The following is a 19,755-nucleotide window of genomic DNA, read 5'->3' as shown; positions in this document are numbered from 1 at the left end:
CCATCGCTGGCTGCAGCCAGTGGGACATCGGTCTTGTAGAGGAAGAGCAACTGTGCCCACCAGTGCCACCTACCAGTGGTAAAGAGTAACTCCACTTTTGTTGGGGGGGGGGGGGGGGGACTTACTGCCCCCCTCTGGGTCATCTGTGTACATTTTAGGGATTGTAACAGGCTTTGCTGCAGACTCCTAACTCTTGTTCTAAAGAATTAGCGGTCTGTGTGGAAAGTGAATGAATAGGAGGGACTTTATTATCAATCAGCTGCTTCACTTGCAGGGTTCTGCATCTCTTTAGGAAAGTGGCAGGGTCTGTATCCCTTTAGGAGTGATTTCCCTTTGAGAATATCTTACCAAAAATAGCTGACTTCTGGAAAAAACAATGAGCCAATCACACAAGCAGTAAATTACATTTCGAAGGGGGGGGTTATGTTTTTTTTTTTTTTACAATCTGTGTACAGAATGCTTCCAGGTTGCTGTATTTCATTCTACAGAAAATTGGGTTATTTTTAAGAACATTCAATTACAATCTGACTTTTATACCAATGTATATGCTAGATTTTCCTTTTGCCATTTTTTTTTTCCCCCTTGAGATTAATGTTACCCTTTTTAAATTTTACAATCTGTAAAAATAATTGCCTTTGATTCAATCTTTTAAAAGTCTCAATGTTCCTATTGGGACTTCTGGACACCTTTTTTAGGCCTTAGAGAACCCCCCCCCCCCCCTTGTACTTGTCAGGACTGTATTGTACTGATGGGCATATGCAGAAGCTGGAAGATTGATCAGAACCATAGATAAAAAGTATCCTATGCTGAAATCCCCAATCTCCTGGATCTGGAGGTCTGGAACGTTCAGGGATTAGTCAGAAGTGTTTTAAGATTTCAAGGTTGCTGTTGGCAGCCCATGTTTTAGAATTCTGCGAAACATTCTTGGCATCATGCAATGATGTATGTAGTTCTCCTATTTTAGGAGAAAAAACATGCTTAAGGGCCGGTTCACACTTCTGCGAGTGCGCCGATCGCAAGTAATTCGGAGCGCACTGCTCCTTCATTACATGCGATCGGAGGTGCGAATGCGAATTCAGCCATACACTTTGTATGGCTGAATTCGCACTGTATCCGCACCAAACACGCACAGGGACCCTTTTTTGCAGCCGCATCAGGATCGGATCGCACAGCCGTTCACACTTGTGCGATCCGATCCTGTGCGAACTGACAGATCGCACTGCGATATGCGATCAAACTGGGGGTGTCGTTAAGATTTCATTGACACCCCCTGCGTATCGCATATGGCAGTGTGAACTGCCAGGGGTGCGTTTGCGATGCATCAGTTGTCATTACAAGAAAGCAGACTGTCTGCTCTAAACAACGGTACTGGGGTGATCCCTCTAGCTACAGGCATCACTCCAGTACAACCCCCTGAAGCAGGGGACTCATTTTTGCATTCCGTCAGTGTGAAGTGTTTAAGTGAAACTTCTTCCCTTAAGGGAAGTTCTGCTTTTTTGCCTCCCCTTTCAACATGGCGGCGCCCGGGACCTGAAAACCAAAGAACTGGCCCGGGAAGAAACTGAGCTGGATCCCTGGACAGGTAAGTGACCTTTCATTAAAAGTCAGCAGAAACTGCATTTGTAGCTGCTAACTTTAAAAAAAAAAAATATATATATATATATATATATATATATATATCCCAATTGTTTTAAAAAATATGAAAGATGTTACGCCAAGAAATAGATACCTTGCATGTCATGCTTTAAAATTGCATGCACTCGTGGAATGGCGCCAAACTATGGTACTTAAAAAAAAAAAATTCTACTGGTTACCAGTTTAGAGTTGGAGGAGGTCTAGCACTAGAATTATTGCTCTCACTCTAACATTTGCAGGGATACCGAACACGTGTGGTGCCAACACCTTTTTTACATAATGTGGGCGTGACCTACGCATGCATTCACTACTGCACACGGGGTTGGGGGAGCTTTAAAAAAAAACTTTTTTTGTTAATTGACGGATACAGCTTCTGATTCTTCTTAACCATTGGGTTATACTGCCCCCGACAGGAGTAGGACGCTAGGCAGGAAAAAGCTTGACTATGCCAATAGGCAGTCCCAGGGGGTATACACCCACACTCAGCTATAGGCATTCAGTTTTTTTTCTGCCTAGTCAGCTGTGATGACCTATGCCTCGTTTCCACTGAGCGGATCGGTTCGGTTCGGTACGGTACGCTAATTTGAGTGTTTCCATTATGAAAGTGGCCCATACAACCGAACCAAACCGCACCATTCCTGGTCCTGCTTCAGATGTAGGGCCATAGGAAATGGTACAGTACGGTTAGGGCGGAGCTACTGGCGTCACACGATAGATTCCACTGATTGGTGGACAGGAAACCATCAATGCTCACATCAAATGAAAGAGCAAAACAAACACCTCATTTGGTGTAAACCCCGCATGGTCCCTGGTGGCCCGACTTGCAGTGGAAACGCTCACCTGAATAGACCGGACCATTCTAGCCCTTCCAAACTGTACCGACCCGAACCGTTCCGCTCAGTGGAAACGAGGCACTAGTTTCTTGCTGGGATCTCTGGTCCTGGCAATTTTTTTTTTCCTTTTTAAATGGATTTTTTCCTAGCTTTGTTATTTTGTTCCTGTGAGACTCTATCAACTGCCAGACGGACTAGAAAATCTAGATCCAGAGGGTCCCCCCCCCAGGCTGGCCAGCGAGCGCGTGCAGGCCTCAGCTCCGCAATATAGTGCCACTGGATGGGGGCAGGTCTGCGAGTTAAACGTCTCGTGAGGGCGCATACGACCTGGCCTTGGCCGGAGTCGCAGCGTTCCTCCTGACTGACAACCACCCACATCCCAAAGGAGCGGTAGCCTGTCAGGAGCAGTGCCCACCCTGTTCTTGGTATGGTAAGTAGCTGTCCCCCCTCTACCCCTGGAGGGTTTTTAGGGTGGACGTGGGCCTCTTTTCCGGGGGATGGTGGGACCCCCCCAGCCCTCTAAAAATTTGGTGGTCACTTTGGGCCTTCCAGGTGACCTTAGTATATAGCGTCCACTGGCCTCCCCTGCCTCATCTGTCCATCAGATCGCGAATCCGTTATGGCCGCCGCGGACACGAGTCACCCTACTGGGTCTGCGTCCAAGCACCCTGAGTGCTCAGACAGTGAGGATGTTTCCTCTGCTCCTCTAGCAGTGCATTAAAAGGTGCTGGTTGATGCACTGATTGTGTCAGGTGGAGATTCTGCGTCGGAGGCACCGGTCCTTTTTGGCACCACAGATCCTCCACTGTGGCTTGGGTGTTCACCTTTCCCGCTTACTTTGACAGCATTGTCACAACAGTGGGGTGGTCCAAAACGCACTCTTGTGGTCCCTAAGTGTTTTGCTATGCGGTATCCTTATAAGGATTTCTTGCCTTAAAAGTGGACGGTCCCACCTGTAGTGGACTCGCTGGTTTCCAGGTTAAATAAAGCCACCTTTATTCCAGTTGAGGAGTCCTTGGCCTTTAAAGATCTGGTTGATAGGCGAGCACTGGCTGATTCGGCTTAGGCCAGTAATTTACTATTGCCCTGGTGTCTTAACTGCTTCCCCCTGCCTTAGTGAAGCTGGCGGATCAGTTGATTCAGGGGCTACAGTTTATCTGTGATGCCTCTTTTGGATGCGGCTCCTTTGATTTTAGGCTGTCTGTATCAGCAGTGGTCCTTCAGTGTCTTATCCGGCTGACCATGCTGGTCTACGGACCAGACTTCTCAGAAGGCCTTATCTGATCTCCCCTTTGTGGGGATCGCCTGTTTTGAGCTTCTCTCTACTCTTCTTACCCAGGCTACTGAGGGCAAGGAGCCCCATCGTAGACGTGGGCCATTCTTCTCAGCTCATAAGAGGCTTTTTTCGTCCCTCAAGGGATAAGTCCTTCAGGGCCTCCACTGGAGGTTCCCAGAGGACCTAGTCTGGCAAGCCACGAGGGGCTCTTCCAGACCTGCAGACAAGACTGCCTCTGCATGAAGGATTGCCCTCACCTGTATCTGGGGTGGGGGGGATGTCTTTGCTGATTTCCGGATCCGTGGACCTCTCTAGTACAGGTTAAGTGGGTCTACAAAGTTATTCGATCCGGCTACAAGATCGAGTTTCGGTCTTTTCCTCTGGAAAGGTTCTTCCCTTCCAATCTGCACTTGTCCCCAGATCTCTTACAGGGTCACTTAGGGGTAGTTCTAGATTTGTTACTTCATGGGGTGATTGTCCCGATTCCGGCTTCGGAAAGGTTTTCAGGGGTTTTACTCAAACCGGTTTAGTTTCCTGGAAGGAAGGCAAGGTACATCCAATTCTGGACCTCAAGGCACTAAATTGCTTTGTGCTGGTAAAGAAGTTCAGAATGGAGTCCATTCCCACAGTGGTGTCCCTACATCTGGGGGGAGGGGGGTTTTCTTGCTTCTATCAACATCAAGGAAGCACCTTCACATTCCAATATGTGCCGGTCACCAGCACTTCCTCTGCTTTGCTGCGGGCGAGGAGTATTATGAGTTTGTGGCGTTTACCTTTGGTACTTGACCGTCCTTCTGCGAGCAGAGTCACGGACTGCTCTGATGGACACCTTGGAGATTACTCTGTGATCTCTGAGGGAGTTTGGTTGGATTCTAAACCTTCAGAAGTCTGCTCTGGTTCCCTCTACAAGACTGGACTATATGGGTCTGACTCTGGACTCTGCCTCAGCCAGAGTGTTACTTCCTCTGGCAAAAAAAACCCAGAAATTGCAGGAGGCTATTCAGCTTGTTGTCCAGCAGACGGTCATCTCTCTGGGCTTGCATGCGGGTGCTGGGCCTGATGGTGTCTACCTCTGAGGCGGTTCCGTTTGCACAGTTCCACACGAGATCTCTGCAAAAATATTCCAGTGAAAAGGGAAAAGAATCAAGTCTCTAGAGGTGGCTTCGTTCTCCGGCACTTTGAAGTCCTTCTTTCCCCTGTACTGGGCGGTTGTCGACACGGATGCCAGCCTGGGTGGGTGGGGAGGCGTCCTCGGTACATCTTGTGCTCAGGGGGTCTGGACTCGGGAAAAGTCCAGACTACCGATCAATGTATTGGAACTCTGAGCGATCAGACTTTTGTCTGGATCTTTGGACAATTCGTCTTCAGGGGTGTCCGGTACAAATTTGATCGAACAATGCCATGGCGGTGGCCTGTCAATCACCGTGGAGGCACAAGAAGTGTCCTGGTGGATCGGGAAATAGCCGGCATTCTAAGATGGACACAAAACGATTGTTCCAGCCCTTTCAGCTGTACACATTCCATGGAAGGTACAGAGGTTTGTGGCGTGGTCTCAGGATCCTCTGGCCGACGTCGCAGTCATATTAGTGGTTCCTTGTAGGTATCGTCTGGTTTATGCCCCCCCTCTCAGATTTTTGCCAAGACTCCTGTGCAGGATTAAGGCAGTAAGGGATTCCGGACTTTCTGGTGGCTCCAGACTGGCCTCGCTGGTCTTGGTACGCCGATCTGGTACGGCTGGCTGCCAATGCTCCTTGGACACTTCCCCCTCAGGGAAGATCTGCTGTCTCGATGACCAATCTTCCATCCTGTTTTACAGTCGCTGGTTTTAACGGCTTGGCTGTTGAAAACCAGGTAATGAAGGATAGAGGACCGGAGATTCCTACGCTGTTAAAGGTTAGAAAATCTACCTCTGGGAAGATCTACCATCGTATTTGGAAGACGTACGTTGCGTGGTGTGAGTCTTTTGGGGTTCTCCCTTGCTCCTTTTCAGTGGCTCGGATCTTGGCTTTCATCCAACGGGGGGGTTGAGCAGCGCATGGCTTTGAATACCATCAAGGACCAGGTTTCGGCCTTGGCAGTTTTCTTTTAATGTCCATTGGCCAGACTTTCCTTGGTGCATACTTTTATCCAGAGAGCGCGACACTTGGTTCTTCCAGTGCGGTCTCCATTACAGCCATGGGTTCTCAAATCGGTGTGGAGGAGTTATTCAGGAATCTCTCTTCGAAAATATCGGGAGGTTCCCCTGCTTACGTTCCAGAAGGGGGCCTTGCGCACAGGGTGTCGGAGCTGACGGCGTTGTCTTGTTGTTCTTAACCTGTTGGTTTACAGAGCTAAGGTGGTTCCTCGTTCCTGTCTGTTGTGCCTTCTAAAGGGCATCTCTAAAAGGGAATCGTGTATCTGGCAGCTACGGTGTCTTTTAGGAAGTCATGCTCGCTTTTTGTACCCACGGTTGAACCTCAAAGGGTTGGCCGTTTCTGCTGGTTGCCTATAGTTAGCCTCGGGAATGTCCTTTTTCACAGTTCCCATCCCTCTTGTTTAACACTGCTTTGGAACGTCCCATTGGTTAGGAATATCAGGAGCTGTCGGTCAATGAATGAAAGAAAATGGGATTTTTGATATACCGTAAAATCCATTTCTCTGATGTTTATTGATGAACACAGTACCCACCCCTTTGTGGAGTTGTAATTCTTCTGACACTGCTTGTAACAAAACGAATTACCTAAAGCAGAGAGAGGGAGTATACCCCCTGGGACTGCCCATAGGCGTAGGCAGACTTTTTTTCTGCCTAGTGTCCTACTCCTATAGGGGACAGTATAACCCAATGGTTAAGATCAGGAGCTGTGTCCAGCAAAGAACATCGGATAAATGGATTTTACGGTAAGTCAAAAACCCAATTTTATTTTTATTTTTTTACACTGTCATTTAAAAAATAAAAAGGTTTTTCTTTTGATCGCTCTTATTGCTATGGCAAGGAATGTATAATCATCCCTTGCTTTAACAATACAGTGTGACGGGTCCCCTTTATGAAGAGGTTTGGAGTCTAAAAGACCCCAAATCTCTCCTCTACCCTTAAAAGAAAAAGATCAAAATATAAAAAATCTGCTTTATGAAGGAAAAAAAGCCATGGTTACATGGCCTGAGAACTGGAAGTGGCGTCATGGCATCGCTCTGGTCCTCCAAGGGCAAAAGAAAATACAGGGGTTATGGCATCCAGTTGCTGCCATAAACTCCGGTATTTTAAAAGGTATTGTAAAAGCAGAAGGTGCATTCTATGCATTAAGATAAAAAGCCTTCTGTGTGCAGCTCCCTGACCTCAGCCCCTCTTACCCGAGGTCCATCTAGATCCAGCGATGTTGTAGGAATGTCTCAGCCTTCTGGGAATCCTCTCATTGGCTGAGACAGCAGCTCAGGGCCATTGGCTCCCACTGTTGTCAGTCAGCCAATGAGGAGAGAGAAAAGTGGCTGAGCCAGGCTGTGGCTCTGTGTTTGAATGGACACAGGGAGGTTTGGCTTGGCTTGGGTGCCCCCATTGCTAGCTAGTGCCAACATGTTATAATTACCTGCTCTGTTCAATGGTTTTGCATAGAGCAGCCTGGATCCTCCTCTTCTTGGGTCCCTCTTTGGTGCTCCTGGCCGCTCCCTCCTGTTGAGTGCCCCCACAGGAAGCTGCTTGCTACTGGGGCACCGAAGGCGAGCCGCAGTTCCGTGTCTGAATGCCCTGCACCTCTCTCTCCTCATTGGCTCATTAAATTTGACAGCAGCGGGAGCCAATGGCACCGCACTGCCATTTCAGCCAATGAGGGAGAGTCTCAGACAGCCGTGTCTCTCGTGCAACATCGTTGGATCGAGATGGGGCTCAGGTAAGTATTAGGGGGGCTGCTGCACTGCTTGCTTTAACCCTTTGAACCCTGCTGTGGCTTGCCCCAACCATGTGCTTGGCTTGCCCCAACCACTTGAGAATGGGTCGCGATGGCAAAGCATTGAGGCCACGACATATATACACCCCTGGCCAATACTTCTACAACTAAAGGGGGAGCAGTTAGGAGGCAGTAAAAACGTTGTTCATCCTCATTTTTTTTCTGCCTCCCAACTGCAAGCGTGAAGGAGCCCTTAGAGTGGTGACTGAGCAATGGTGTTCATGGTGTTCTTTTCACGAAGGGGTATCCTTTGGTGGACTTGCTGAAGTATTAGCAGTGCATGTCTAATGCATTGTAAGGGTTTGGCTTGGGTTGTAGCTTTTACTTAATTCTTGTCCAATTCCTGCCTGATGCAACTAAAGCCGATGTTTTCCGTGCCCGTTGCCAAGGTCTATTTTCGCTCCCTGCCCTCTTTGTGACGAGGGAGGTTTGCCAGGTTTGTGTGCTTAACATGTCTGTGTCCTCATTTGGCATGACCTGAAATGCCGGTTGACCTCTCCTTGCCTCCCAGAGATGGGATCCTGGCTCTTGCTAAAGCAGATCTGTTTAATGACCTTGTCCTGCCGTAGATTGCCACAGCTCTGTCTGTTAGCTGCTTCTCCCAACAAAGTGACGTTTATTGCAGCCGTCTCAGGCTTGTTAAACCACTTTCAGTGGATAGCTTGTTGGCCCCACTCAACCAAAACGTCCCTGGTAAGGCCGGCTAAGAGAGACTATACAGAGGGGCTGATTCACATTAAAGAACTATTCTACATCACATTAAAGAATTATTGATATCCTCCTTGGTTCTGTTCCCTCCATGAACATAAAATTAAATTTCTCTGTCGCTCATTGACAGATGTAGTCTTCTTGATTCACAAGAACTGTTCTTGTGAATCAAGAAGACTGCGTCTGTCAATGAGCTAAGAGAAAAGGATTTTACGGTAAGATCTTACAAAAATCCGATTATTAACTGGCGGTGCACCGAATGGAAATTTTGGTACCGAACATGCAGGATGCACTTGGCTGAAAACCGACGTTTTTTTAAAAAATATATATTTTTTTTTTTATATAGTATTGTATTCGACTCTTTAATATCATAAACTTATAAATTTTTCGGCCATTATCGGCACCTTTTTAGTGCAAGAAAAGCTCAAGAAAATTGTATCCCTTTAAATTCTATGTCTTTGCGCTTCCGTTGTGGTGTTAAAAATCCTGGTTGCCGCATTTTTACCAATTAAAAAAAAAACCCCACCAATAATGCACCCCCCTGTTGAAATGCATTGAATATACATCAATAACGCACCCGTGTTTTGTTTTGATGCGGTTTTTGAGTCACGTGACCTATGAAACACACCATAAGCACAGTAAAATCATGGGTAAAACGCTTTCGCCGCCATTGTCGGCACCGATTTCTCTTATTGGGAAAATGCTAACACCATTTTCGCATGATGTAGGACGCACCTCTAATACTTGTCCTCCGGAAGGTTTTACCCCCTTTATGACAAGGCCTTTTTTTGCCATTAAGCACTGTGCTACTTTAACTATCAATTGCGCAGTCATGCAACACTGTACCCAAATTTAATTCATATATTTTTTTTCACACAAATAGAGCTTTATTTTGCTGGTATTTATCCACCACTGGGTTTTATTTATTACACAAATGAAAAAAAGACCGAAAAAATCTTAATTTTTCTTAGTCGGTTATAAAATTTTGCAAACCTTTCTTCATAAATTTAGTCCGAAATGTATTCTGCTACATTTGTTTGGTAAAACTAACCCAAATCAGTGTACATTTAGTCTCCGGCTTATATGCAGTTTATCTGAAAATTGATCAATCCTGGTGTATGGACGGCCTATCATTTCTTGAGGCCCGAAAATGCCAGGACAGTACAAATATTCCCCCCAATTAGCCCTTTTTGGAAAGTTGGCAGTCAGATATTTAGTAAGAGGCATGACAAGTTTTTTGAAGTTGGAAGGGTTTTTTTTTTTTATTTCTTTTATTTGTCACAATATTCAGGAAAATTAAATTACATTTTTTCTTTTTTTTTTTCTCACAATTTTCTTCATACTGTCACCAGTGCAGTACAATATTGTCATTGTTACCAGCGGTGTAGACATAATGGCTGTGTGAGTTATTTTTTTATTTACACTGTTATACAAGCTGTACACTCATTACTTTTCATTGTAGCAAAGTATCATTTCTTAAGCCCCCCACAGGACGTTTTTGGAGCTGCTGTTAGCAGCGTCAGACGTTTTTTTTTTTTTTTTTTTTGCAGCTGCAGAATGCCCATCCATGTTATTCTATGGCCTCATGCACACATAGAGCTTTTAGGAGCTTCAAGTGGCATGGGTGTTTTACAGCTCCAAAAAAAAACGCAGGACCTGTGCGTTCTGGAGCTGCAGCGTCAAGCTGTAAAAACGTCTTGACGCTGCTAAAGGCTGAATAAAGTTGCTTAAAGAGGTTGTAAACTCGCAATTGTTTTTTTTTTTTTTTTTCACCCTGCAATAGAAAGACATAATGAGCTAGTATGCATCGCATATTAGCTCATTATGCAATACTTGCCTTATAACGAGCCCCCGCCGTGCCGCTCACTCACCTCTGACGGGCGACATGTCCAGTCGCCCGTCTTCCGGGATCGCGGCATCCGGCCATCTGATTGGCCGGAGCCGCGGTGACGTCACTCCCGCGCACGCGCGCGAGAGCCGACAGGCACGGGACTCTGAAGGAACGGCACGAGCAGCCGTTCCTTCAGAGCGCATGCGCCAGTGACGTCACTGGTTGCATGTAAGGTAAATATCTCCTAAACGGTACATGTTTAGGAGATATTTACAGTACCTATAGGTAAGCCTTATCATAGGCTTATCTATAGGTACAAGTTGTAGAGGAGGGTTTACTTCCTCTTTAACTTGCTTAAGCCACGTTATACGTTTTTTTTTCTTCCATTCAAAATCAATGGTTCCCTATGGGAGCCTATAGATTTGAATGGAAGGCGCACCGCAAGTCGGATCAGAATGATCCGCTGTGAGAATTTTGAGGGGGAACTCCACGCCAAAATGGAAAAAAAAAAACGGCGTGGGGTTCCCCCCAGGTTCCAAACCAGGCCCTTCGGGTCTGGTATGGAATTTGAGGGTAGCCCCACGCCGGTCCCCCCAAAATCCATACCAAACCCTTCTCTGAGCATGCAGCCCAGGAAAGGGGAGGGCATGAGCGAGCGGCCCCACCCCCCCTGGACCATACCAGGCCACATGCCCTCAACATGGGGGGGGGTGTGGGTGCTTCAGGGCAGGGGGGGCTCTGCACCCCCCACCCCAAAGCACCTTGCCCCCATGTTGATGAGGACAAGGGCCTCTTCCCGACAACCCTGGCCGGTGGTTGTGGGGGTCTGCCGGCACGGGGCTCATAGGAATCTGGAATCCCCCTTTAACAAGGGTGCCCCCCCAGATCCCGGACCCCCTCCCTATGGGTATGGGGAACATTGTACCCCTACCCATTCACCCCATAAAAGGCAGTGTATGTAAATGACAGGGAGACATTTTGAAAAGTTTATTAAAAATCTTCGGTGCGCAAGTCGCATCATCCTGATCCGACTTGTGATGCGCCTTCCATTCAAATCAATAGGCTCCCATAGGGAACCATTGATTTTGAATGGAGGCAGAAAAAATGCTGCTAAAAGCGACGTGGCCAACGTGCAATAACGCTAATGGAAAAGCTACTAAAAGCACGTTTTTACAGCTGCTTTTTCCTGGCGTTAGAAGTGGCTCTGCAGCTTTTTTCTGACGCCCTGTGTGCATGAAGGCTGTGTTGTCACATGAAAAGATAGAATAAAATATTTTCAAAAATGTAAGGGGTGTACTCTTGTGAGAAACTGTATAAGAAGGGGTCCATATATATTCACTTATGGTCATCTCTAAGGGCAAGGGGGCGCGCTTTATGTCTGAAGTAGGAGATTTAATCTCCAAATATGGAAAGGTTTCTTGAAAATGATTTCCTTAATGTACATAATATAACTGGATACTAACAATTTATAAGTAAAGTTTTGATCCAGAAAATCCAATTGCCTCTCGGGGGAATCGGGAAGGAATTTTTTTCCCTTGCTGGAGCAAATTGGATCATGCTTTACTGGGGTTTTTTTTGCTCTCCTGGTTTAACTGTGGGTATGGGATTATATGATTATTTTTATTTTTTATTGCGGTCTGTGTCCCCATTGGGGATATTTCACCCTCTGTACTGGTGACCCCCCCTAATCTGAGGGGAAAGATCAGGAAAGCCTTCCTCTTTTTCAGGACCGTTGGTATACATTAATGGAGATGGATAGGCTCCTGCAATGGTACCTGAATTTCTGGCCGTAGCAAATGTCTACTTGTGTGAGGCAGAGGCAGCAACCTCAAAACGCGTTGGCTCGATATGTACACTTTTTATACTTTCAGTAAACAACTGTATTCTCACACCAAAAATCACATTATTCCAGACACCGGGTGATTCTCCGTCCTCATTTGAATATTGCCTCTGCTGAAACGTTGGCTCAGTCGTTAGCAGTAAGGTAGTAACTTGAACCTTCAAAGGGGGGGTTAGCACCACCAATCGCCTGAGAAACCTAAAAACACTCGGTGACCACTTTAATCGGTGCAGTGTCCTCTCCACCTCAAACTTGTTTTGAAATTAAAGAAAATCTGAAACTTACACACCACAAAAAGCACAAAGAAACTGGATTTAACCATTGCCAATGATGATCCGGTTTTGGATTTAAACTTCAACTGAAATAAATTATTGCAGTTATAATTTAATGTTATTGAAGCTAAAAATGTAGCCTACATATTGGGCAAAATGTTTAGGAACCTTCCACTAGTTTTTGCTTTTCATTGCAATTTGCTCTCATTGATTTGTATGGGGAGGGACGAGGAGAATTCAGATGCAGCAGAGGAGGAAATGTTTTATTCGATCGTTTAATAAATTTGTGTTGGAGGTTCAGAAGGCATTTTTTGTTTCCAGTTAAATAAACCTGTGCTTGGTATGAGCAGTCCTAGTGCAGAGCATGAAGAACTTTTTTTTTTTTGTTGAAAAGTCATCAACTGGAAAATATTCGAGTTATGCTGAAAAGACAGAAATGCAGTTGTCAGAAAAAGAAAGTAGACAGACTCAGTGGTTCCAACTGCTGAGAAAAAGCATACGGTAAAACCGGGAGGGAGGGTTTTTTTCAGGCTAGAGAATTCTGGACCTTCACCCAAAAGAGGGGGGGGGGAGAAGAAAATTAGTAGGGAGGTGTTTGTGGTGGATGGAATGTCAGAGGGTTGGGGGGGGGGGGGGTGGGAGGTCCAAATGGTTAGGGCATGTTACATTTTAAGTGAATGCAGATAAAGGCTGAGCCATAGGATTTCAAAATCAATTGGTTTCTTAAAAGCAGGTCTGCACATGTGTACACAAGAAGTCCTTTCAGAAGAGGACATGACATGGACCTTCTCTATTGAGAAAATGTTCACTGCCATCCAGCTGTAATAACTTGCAGATGCCTCATCTGCTCAGATCTGGGATTCTCTCGGATTTTACTTTGAGGCTCTGCATTTTGTTTTCCTGTATGATTTTTACTGTTAGGTGTGTGTTGCATGGTAGCGAATTGGTACAGAAATGTTGTATGAGAAGATACTTTGGGTATTGGGCATTAGATTGGCATTTTCTTCCCTTTCTGTCTGCCATTTTAATAAATTTAAGTAATAAACCGCACCTTTACAAAAAAAAAGTGCAAGCCAATGGCATAATTTGCTAGTATGGCATGCACTGTGATATGCTAGTATGGCATGCACTGTGATATGCTAGTATGGCATGCACTGTGATATGCTAGTATGGCATGCACTGTGAAATGCTAGTATGGCACATGCACTGTGAAATGCTAGTATGGCATGCACTGTGAAATGCTAGTGTGGCATGCACTGTGAAATGCTAGTGTGGCATGCACTGTGAAATGCTAGTGTGGCATGCACTGTGAAATGCGAGTGTGGCATGCACTGTGAAATGCGAGTGTGGCATGCACTGTGAAATGCGAGTGTGGCATGCACTGTGAAATGCGAGTGTGGCATGCACTGTGAAATGCGAGTGTGGCATGCACTGTGAAATGCGAGTGTGGCATGCACTGTGAAATGCGAGTGTGGCATGCACTGTGAAATGCGAGTGTGGCATGCACTGTGAAATGCGAGTGTGGCATGCACTGTGAAATGTGAGTGTGGCATGCACTGTGAAATGCGAGTGTGGCATGCACTGTGAAATGCGAGTGTGGCATGCACTGTGAAATGCGAGTGTGGCATGCACTGTGAATATCTCATAAACCGTACAAGTTTAGGAGATTTTCACTGTACCTATAAAAAGGCTTACCTGTAGGTACAAGTCAAAACAAGACTTTACTACCACTTTTGGTGATTGTTTATACTTGCCTGCTCTGTGTAATGGTTTTGCACAGAGCAGCCCCAATTCTTCTTAGGTCCCCTGCTCCTCACCTCTGCCATGTGCACCCACAGCAAGATACTTGCTATTGGAGCACTCGTGCATGCTTTCTCCTGTGCCCTGCACCATTGACACACACAGCATGGCTTGACCCGCCCATCTATCCTCACTGGCTGTGGTTGGCAGGAGCCAATGTACCCTGCTGCTATCTCAGCCAATGAGGGGAGAGAGATGCTGCTCTCCTGCTCATCGCTGGATCAAAATCCTGCTCTGGTAAGTATAAGGGGGGTGCTTGGGGGGAGCAGACCACAGAATTTTTTTTAATACAGAAGTTTTTTAATTTGCACCATGAAGGCATACTTTGGATACCTCCATTTAAAGGAGAAGTTTGGGTTTGTAAAAAAAAAAAGAAAAACACCTCTAGGCTGCAGCTGTTCCACGTCTGCTCTAAGCCTCAAAACTGCACAATCACATGACTGCTGATCACTCAAGTTTTTGGTCTGCTTGTAATCAAGCACAGTTGGGACACTGAGAGGCAGAGCCTGCAGCCAATCAGGCAGCTGGGTGGATCTCGACAATATTGTCAACGTTGTTCCAGAGTGGTGCGGCTTTGCCACATGCTAGTTACGTTGGTCCAACTTTGACGTAAGCATTCAGGTGCCATGACTGGCCAAAACCTGTGCAAGATGAAAAGCAATGTAGAAAGCACCTACTAGCTTCTGGGTCCCATGCTGCATGGTGAACATGAGGCTCGCTCTGCGTTTTCTCAAGGGATGCAAAGCTTTCTCTTATTTGGATGAGGCCTGCAGGGTTTGGCGGAGTTGGGTAATGTCATGTTCTCCACCTTGTCCAATCAGGATGTTTCGCATTCATTGAAAATATGCAAAGTGCTCTCTAAGTGGCGCCCATGCCAAGAAAGCCTTCTGCGCCCAAACACCCACCCCAATCCATATGTGTACACTATGCAGCAGGTCAGACGCTCGCCATGGGACCCAGAAGCTAGTGGTGAGCGCTGATTTTTGCTTCCACAGGAATTGGCCAGGTATGACACACATGCTTGGTTCAGGAATTGGCCAGGTATGACACGCATGCTTGGGTCCCAGTGGAACCAATGTCCAACAAAGTCACACCAAAACGTCAACTTTAAAGTTGCCATTCTCAAACAGTGTTCTGTATAACCCATGAGTTCCTCCAGGGGTTGCTAAGCACTTCCATGTGAAATTAAAGTGTCTCTCCACTAAGGATCAATCGATTATCAGCAAAGCCGATATATCGAGGGGCGATATGCACTTTCCCCGACATATCGGAATCTGCCACCAAGGTGGCTGATATTTCAGAAAATGCTTGTACTGGAGTGATGCCTGCAGCTAGAGGCATCACCCCGGTACCGGCGTCCATAGCCGACGGTCGGCTGTCTTGTAATGACAACCGATGCGGCTGAGAAGCCGCTCAGCTGTCATTACAAGGAGCGGGAGGGGACGTCCCCCCCCCCCCCCCTCCCGCTGCCTTCAGCGGCTTGCCTGAGTCTCCCGTCCCACCAGCCTGCACGGCCGCTGAAGACCCAATCAAAGCCGCATTCGGCTCTGATCGGGTCTCCATTCAAAAACCCGGAAGTTATGTCATGACTGGCGCCAGATTAAAAAACAATTACAGCATTCAAAACAGCCAAACTTGGCGTTTTGAATGTTAAGTGCAGAGGAGGGGTTTAGGGTCTTAGACCCCCCAGATCCCTCCACAAGAGAACCTGTCAAGTAAAAAAAATTTTAAAAGTTTTTAAATGTACGAAAAGATCAGCCGATACGGTACGCAGTGACCAAAATATCGGCAATGAAAAAATATCGGTCGATCACTAAACTCCACCCAACCCCCCCCCCCCCCCCCCCACAGGGCTCCCTGGGAGGTGGTATCTGCACATTTCAGATACTCCCTTATCCAGTGAATTTGTCATTGAGAGGCCCACTGGCTCTTCTCTGTTCAGTGGGTGGGCCTACCAGTGACATGCCATTAGGCCCACCCCTTCCTTTCCTGAATGAAAAGATATGCCTCCTGGGATGTGTGACCTGCATATCCCCGCAGGCACAGCGGGCAGTGTGCATGTCATTCACCTAGAACATGCAGGGGGGGGGGGGGCATTCCAGACAAATTTCTAAATAAAAAATGAATGGAAAAAGAAACCCCACAGCACTATATATGTACAGGATGGGAGGAGGGGTGGATGGAACTTGTTTAAGAGGGTGAAGATCCGCTTTGATCTCCTGCCTACACTGGCTATCAAAGGGATACCTACAATTTTTAATTTGTTTCATTTTATGAACGCTACTAAAAGATAATTTTGTTGTATAGAACTGGGGGTTTACCTACATCCAATTCTCTAATGGCGCTTTGCCACTGCATGGAACCGAACTGTTCGGCTCGCTTTTGTGCTTTTCCACTGCTGGTACCACATGGTATGGTGTAGGAACGGTTTGGTTCGGTACGGTACGGCGGCGCTTTTCCACTGCATGGAACCGAACGGTACGGCTCTCAAAAACAGTACCACCTCGATTGTGGTTCCAAGTGGTACCATACCCGGTACCATATCCCACAATCCTTTGCATGCAGTCACTACTAGCCACTGATTGGTCAGAGAATCACACCCACCCCGTTGTTATCCCACCCACTTAACTTTAGTACTACTTTAGTGGAAAAGCAAACCGTACCGTACCGAACCGTTCCAACACCGTACCATGCGGTACCAGCAGTGGAAAAGCAAGCAGGACCGAGTAGAGCTGAGCCGGTACTTGCAGTGGAAAAGTGCCATAAAATGTTCTGCAACCTAATGGTCACACAAATGTACCAAGAGCTTTAGATCTTTTTAGATGGGTGTTCCTAAGACGGGAACTTTTTTGGTCACTCCAAGATAAACATAGGCTGGTGAAGGAATTACCCTTTTTTTCAGTCAAAAAAAAAAAAAAAAATTTTGAGAATTTTACAGATTGTGGGGCGTTTCGAAAACCATGCTTTGATAAATATTTCTTGGTGAGCCAATTAAAGGCATTTAGGTTGCTCCTTCATAAGGTCTCGCAAAATTCAGTACTTTATTTCAACTTTTACCAAATCTTGGGTTTTTCCGATAAAAGGTCGCCAGAAAGGTCACCCGTGATTTGGAAACCAATTTTTTTTGTTTTCAAACTTCTTCCTGGGTGATCCAATACCATATCTCTATAGTGGAATAGTTGAAGCTTGTTGGGGAGGGGGGGGGGGGTTAAATATCTCTTGTTTTTGTCTGTTGTGTTCAGGTTTTGAATGCCTTTTTTAATGGGTCTATGATTTTATTCTTTAATGGGTCTATGATTTTATTCTAACATTGAAGCAGATGTTTTGATTTCGGTTTCGTCGCCAAGCTGAATGTTTGGATGTTCTCTATTAGCCAATGAAATATGGGTTATTGCATCACGAAGTCAGAGTGCATTGCTCCCGTTGCATGCCGGGTAACGCTTATTCCACTCGCAGCTCTTGTTCGAACCAGATCTATCCTGACAGGAGTGGTCACATTTGTTGAACTTGTTTCAGTGGCATTTAGCCAGCCAACATCAATCTTCACAATGTTCTGGATTACACCAGCTATGCAGGAAGTCAACTTTTCTGTGAGCAAGGCTGGCCTTGGCAATTCAACCTCAAACCCCCCCCCCCCCCCACTAAATATGGATTTTTTTAAAAGATTGGGCTCCTGCTGGGAGATTACATTTGTAACTGTGTCTTGTAGCACACGATAGGCATAGTAAAGTGGATTAGTGGTTGTGCTTGGCGATTTCCTGCTGAGCAAAATTCTTCATCGCTATAGCAGCAAAATAAAATTTGGTAGAGCTGAGTATGTAGTGACGTTCGTTTGCTGAATGCCAAGTCTCCAAAGGTGGTCCAAGAAGATATTTGAGAAATTGTTGGGACATTTTATTTTGTCTAGTGTTCGAGGGCTGGTACTGAAAGTGATGCAAAAGTGGGCATAGCTTTATTAACTTGCATAAGTCGTTCAACGCAACTCTTGCCCCCTCTAGCAACTCTTCTTTCAGTTAAATGATTCCAAACAAAAGCCATTGAGTTCTTGAAGGAGGGGTGCAGGCTGTTCCAACACCCATAGAAAGCTACAGAATGTTTAGAGAGGTCACCATTGACCAGACATTGCTTTTGTCAGTGGTGTCCTCTCCATAAATATTCTGTAGCCTTCTGTGGATGTTGAACAGTTTGCACCCCCTTCATCAAGAATTCAGTGATGGCAAGTTGCTTCTGCTTGGAATCCATTATTTACCTGCAAGAACACGAATTACTATAGAGCAGTGATCCTCAACTCCGGTCCTCAGGGCCCACTAACAGGCCAGATTTTAAGTATTACCTTGGGGAGATGCAGACTAGAGTACTGCAATCACTGAGCAGCAAATGATATCACCTGGGATGTATTTCAGTTATCTTGCAAATCTGGCCTGTTAGTGGGCCCTGTAGGCCAGGGTTGAGGACCACTGCTATAAAGGAAAGGTTACTCTACCCACATGTGAATTTTGAACAACCTATGTAAGTTGAGGAGGTTGTAAACCTCCAAAAAAAAAATTTGAAAAATAAAAACCTTAAAGACAAAGGCATAATGAGCTAGTATGCATCGAATATTAGTGTATTATGAAACGCTTACCTTGGAACGAAGCGCGCGCACAGCGCTTACACGGCTGACATATCAAACAGTCTTCCTTCTGGCTTTGCGTCCTCTGGCCATCTGATTGGCTGGAGCCGCGATAACGTCACTCCTAGGCATGTGCAGGGGAGCTGCCGTTCACGGCATGTGCGACCGTTCTTTCAGCCCCCGTTCACACTAAGGCGACCTGTGAGGCGACCTGGTCGCCTCACAGGTCGCCGTAGGTCGCCTTCCATAGGGAAGCTGCGGACCCGTTCTAATAGGAGCGACACAAGTCGCTTCGACTTAGAAAAAGGGTCCGGAGCTTCTTTGGGGCGACCAGGAGGCGACCGCCATAGACTTCAATGTTATGAAGTCTGTGGCGGCCGCTCCGAGGTCGCGTCGCGGTGCGAAGTAGCGTCGCGGTAGTGTGAATGGGGGCTTAGAGCGCATGTGCCAGGGATGTCACTGGCAGGATACAAAGTAAATTATCTCCTGAATGGTGCATGTTTAGGAGATATACAGTACCTATAGGTAAGCCTTATTATAGGCTTACCTATAGGTACAAGTTAGAGGAAGCTTTCTTTCCTCTTTAACAAAAAAAAGTTCTGTGCACTTTTGTATTACGATGAGTGCTGCTTTTGTATATTTTTCTTGGTCAACAAGCTTTACATGAAGCAAGAACTGGCTGAATTTTGATCCATGTTTGGCAGTTCCTGTTTATGAGAAGTTGATCTTTCTTTTGACTTTTCATGAATGGGAAATCCCTGCTTGATCAACGCATGCAGCCAATGGACTGCATCGCTGATCAGTGTACTCTAAAGGCAAGAGAGACCACCACCGGAATACAAAGACCCAGTGGGGAGAATTTCCCCATCCAAAAAAAACTGGGTGCTGTATGGCCAGCTTTTAGACATTGAGTGTGTATTACTCTAGTTCAGGGGTCTCCAAACTTACAAAGGGCCAGTTTACTGTTCAGAATTTAGGGGCATGGACCGTGGCCATTGAGAGTAGAAAATGTCCCGGCATCAGTGGGCGTA

General features: G+C 46.2%; 1 protein-coding gene across 1 annotated transcript in view; it reads left to right on the top strand.

The window, feature by feature from the left end:
- The window catches only part of TFCP2L1 (transcription factor CP2 like 1), an 82,362-nt gene that overhangs the window by 12,468 nt on the left and 50,139 nt on the right, over positions 1 to 19,755 (top strand). The gene's annotated exons all lie outside the window — the stretch shown is intronic.

The sequence above is a fragment of the Pelophylax lessonae genome (assembly GCF_965119305.1).
Source record: "Pelophylax lessonae genome assembly, chromosome: 6".
NCBI lineage: Eukaryota > Metazoa > Chordata > Amphibia > Anura > Ranidae > Pelophylax > Pelophylax lessonae.
This window is presented reverse-complemented; position numbering and strand designations above follow the sequence as displayed.